General features: G+C 41.8%; 1 pseudogene; it reads left to right on the top strand.

The window, feature by feature from the left end:
• The first annotated feature begins 1118 nt into the window (after nt 1–1118).
• On the top strand, nt 1119–1236 carry LOC124608036 (annotated as a pseudogene).
• The last annotated feature ends 3357 nt before the right edge of the window (nt 1237–4593 follow it).

Here is a 4593-nt window from a genome sequence, read left to right as displayed (position 1 = left end):
CTCGAGAGAAAAGGTTTCCGATGTGATTATGACCGCATGAAAGGAATTAGCAGACTCTGGACGAGGAATGGAGTTGGAAATAGGCTCATGAGACATTCCATTTCGGAAATCGGTAGGGAGTTCAATATTCCGATATCCACAGTGTCAAGAGTGTGTCGAGAATTCCGAATTTCAGCCTTTACCTCTCAACGCGGTGCCCTAAAGCCTTCACTTAATGACCGGAGCAGTGTTCAGTGATAACAGACAAGTAACACTGGGTGGAATAACCTCAGAAATCAATGTGGAACGTAGGTCGAAAGTATCCGTTAGGACAGTGTGACGAAATTTGGCGTTAATGGGCTATGGCAGCAGACGACCGATTCGTGTGCTTTTGCTAACAGCAGGACATCTACTGCAGCGTCTCTCCTAGGCCCGTGACCACATTGGTTTGGCCCTTGACTGGAAGGCAGTGGTCTCATCAAATGAGTCCCTCTTGGTGAAAGCTTATTGTAGGGTGCAAGTGTGGTGCGGATCTCACGAAGCCATGGAGGCAAGCTGTCAACAAGGCACTGTGCAAGGTGGTGGTGGTGTCGGGGGGGGGGGGGGGGGGGTTCTGAAAGTGTAGGCTATGTTTAGATGGAATCGACTGGGTTTTCTGGTCCAACTGACTCCATCATTGACTTGGAATGGTTACGTTCGGCTACATGGAAATCATTTGCAACCATTCACGGACTTCATGTTATGGACTACAATTACTGACGATTTGTTTTAAGGACATTCTGGGCAATTGTAGTGAATGATTCGGTCACTCAGATTGCCTAAAATGAATCCCATCGATAATTTACGGAACATAACTGAGAGGTCAGTTAGTGCAAAAAATTCTGCCCCGGCAACACTTCCACAATTATGGACGGCTGTAGAGCCAAAATGCCTCCATATTTATGAAACGGACTTCCAGTAAATTGTTAAGTCCATACTGCGGCCGCGCGGTTCCGTTCGTCCTTTACCTGCACCTACCTGTGAACTCGTTGCAGCAGATCGCCGGTAGGAAAGCCGAGCAGAAACCTACCCTAATGCAACTCGCACCAGACTGCATACAAGTAACTATTCCGAGAATTTGGTAAATTCTGAGACTTGATGGCGACGGCCTTGCCGCAGTGGATACACCGGTTCCCATCAGATCACCGAAGTTAAGCGCTGTTGGGCGTGGCCGGCACTGGGATGGGTGACCGTCCGAGCCGACATGCGATGTTGCCATTTTTCGGGATACACTCAGCCTCGTGATGCCAATTGAGGAGCTACTCGACCCAATAGTAGCGCCTCGGGTCACAGAAAACCATCATAACGACCGGGAGAACGGTGTGCTGACCACACGCTCCTCCTATCCGCATCATCAGCTGAGGATGATACGGCGGTCGGATGGTTCCGATGGGCCAGTTATGGCCTGAAGACAGAGTTCTTTGAGACTTGATAATGTAAACGTTCACTACCAAGGCCATGCTAATCTTTACAGTCACGTTAGCAAGTTCAAAAAGTATTTCGCGAAATCTGAACAGCAACTATGTACGGGTTGTTCTTAAATGACAATACTCGCCATACTATTAAGTTTGTTGATGTCTAATGTACTCAAGTTTTTAGTCACCGATTACTCAATATGCCACGCGGAATTACTGTCTTTTCTCATACATAAAATTACTTAAAAAGCCCGTACTTTCTAAAAAACACACCGGAATAAATATGCCTCCACCTTAAAATACTTTTGAAACATGTAGCACAACTAAAACCGGCAAATTATAACTTCATTCGAAGCTCATATACCGCACACGGCCGTAATATTGAAAGGCTAGGCTCGGACTCTTTTTTTAGTCTGCTGTAAGCATTCTATATCTCCAAAAGAAAAGACGCGCGAAGAATACCCCGTTCTGCTTGATCAGTTTTCTTTACGGCCTATAGAAAAACATTATTCTCTCTCGTTAGTCCGTGCTTTTCATGACTAACCAATCAATAAAGAACATACTTTCGAACTCTACTTTTTCCCCGCAATAAATAGTTAACGTTCTGCTATTTTGTTTATACTTTATTAACTATTTTCATGTGCACTCGAATTAGCTTTCCTTTTACCATAAACTTGCTTAACATTTTATGATACAAAATTCCCCGTCGTACAACGTTCATCAGTAGATCATTGATCTAGTGTAAATAATTATATATATATATATATATATATATATATATATATATATATATATATATGTGTGTGTGTGTGTGTGTGTGTGTGTGTGTGTGTGTGTGAGTGATTCTTTATATTATTTTGGTTTTTATTTTTGTTGAACTGAATTGAGATGGATGGAAATATTTAAAAAATCAGTGAATATATTTAAACCATGATAAGGTGCCATCGGACATACAATTTGATAATTTCGTCGCCGTAAGAAGGAGGTTCGTGGGCCACGTTATTTCTGAGCTAAAATGAGATAAATACTGAAAATACAGTTTACATATAATGTTGAAATTTTAGGATCATGGATTAAACAAATAATGAAATCACAATAGCGTTAATCATAACTATAATTACTGAAGTGCACTATGCTACTTACATTGGGGATATAATGGATATTAATCACTAGTGGTATGTTGATTATCTGCACATCGGTATCTCGTCCGTGCGCAGTGGAAATTTCCTTATATAATTACTAGTATGCGCGAGTATGCGCCCTGCAGTACGCATTGACTTTTTATAAAATTAAATAGTTTAAATTAGAGCGGCCAGTCTAACGCGCGAGACTCTCCCTCGACTCCATTCCAGAACAGATAACAGAAGAAGTAATTAACAAAAGACTAGACATCCTTTCCCTGTCTCACCAGCGATCACATGCGACCGCGCACAAGATAACTTGCATTGGCTTTCATGCTTTATTAAACAGGGTTCTCTGATTTAAAAAAAAAATAGATTTACATGCTATGGCTAAAAATGTGCCTTTAAACTACATATTTACTTTAGACCACATTCACGCATCATTCACACTACTGACAGCATATCCAAACTGTACAAACATAAATAAAAAATTCCTGCAAGAAATAAACACAACAATACACGAAAACATTCTCTCGACCTGTTTCTTGAATGTCTCTGTGCTCTTATGTCCTCCAACAGATGAAAACTAGAAGTACCTAGTCGGCTGAACCCGCTTCAGACCCTCTGTAACCGTGCACGTATGAGTCATTCTCCCGATACACAGGCTCTAGACAGGAGTCATATAAGGCGCCAACGCCTCTATACCTCGTCGTGTTGTTGCAGTACGCCGGGGAAAAGGTTGACAAGCTATTTGGAGGTATCCCATGACGTTTGTCCTAATATCCTAATACATCGTGAAATTTACTAAATTTTAAAAAAAACTGGATTTGTCTTGTAGGTGCATCAAACGACACTGTTCTTTGAGTACGATGTCAAGGAATGAACAACTGGCTAAAGAAACAAAAACTAATAGTAGCTTACAAGTTGCTGATAAGGATTCTGAGAATCACAAAAAAGTTAGTACCGTAATAAAAGTCATATGTGGGGAAGATTAACGAGAAACTCATTCTGCTTCTCCTCGTGGTGAAGTGTTGGCACCATCCACAACAGTTCTGTCACAGATCAGCTCATTACAAATTTCCGTTTCTGAGGCTATTGGATACTGTTGGGCAAGCTTCATTACATCTTCATATTTCTTAGATCTAACGAGCAGAGGCAGCTGACGGTTTGTGAATCACGAAATCATGATAGATAACTTGTGATAATGATGCACAAGGCAAACTTCTGACTATTAGCACTTTTTATGTTAGACCGAAGGAGCATTTTTGGGTCAACAAGAATTCTATATAGCCGCCCGGGGTAGCCGTACGGTCTGGGGGGTCTTGCCACGGTTCGCGCGGCTCCCCCTGTCGTAGGTTCGCGTCCTCCCTCGGCCATGTGTGTGTGTGTGTGTGTGTGTGTGTGTGTGTGTGTGTGTTGTCCTTAGCGTACGTTAGACTAAGTAGTGAGTAAGCATATGGGCCGACGACCTCATCAGTTTGGTTCAATACTTTTTACCATATATTTCCAAATTTTTTCCAAGAATCATGTGTAACACCAACCACAATGAAACAATTGGATTTCACTTTCCAGAATCTGACGTTTGTTTAGCGCAATGACAAAACAGGCCCTGGATACGTCTGGTTCTTGCCCCTAACACACGACGTCGACAGGTTCATTCCGCATGTTATTCTGAATTAGTCCAAGGACAGGTCTCATTCTTGCACCATACGACAGCGCAGTTTTCGGATTATGCAGTGGTAGTAAAATCTCTGAACTTTCAGACAAATGTGGACATACGCGAATATCGCATCAATGCCTTGAGTATAACGTCGATGCTGTTGCCGCAGTCATACCTTCCGCCATACGTCATACGTTTATTGCATATGTTTCACTCGTTCCTCTTCCTTTTTAATGCACATGTTATTTGGGTCCTAGTTCTCTTGTGTCCATATAGACGAACGGAAGTTGTAACACTACAACATAATATATCACACTGGTACAGTATTTATTTTGTATTTTAAATGTTGCTCATCATGAATGTAGATATTTTCATTGTG

This window comes from Schistocerca americana, chromosome 3 (genome assembly GCF_021461395.2).
Source record: "Schistocerca americana isolate TAMUIC-IGC-003095 chromosome 3, iqSchAmer2.1, whole genome shotgun sequence".
Lineage (NCBI taxonomy): Eukaryota > Metazoa > Arthropoda > Insecta > Orthoptera > Acrididae > Schistocerca > Schistocerca americana.
Note: the sequence above shows the minus strand (reverse complement) of the source record. Positions and strands in the feature narration are given on the sequence as shown.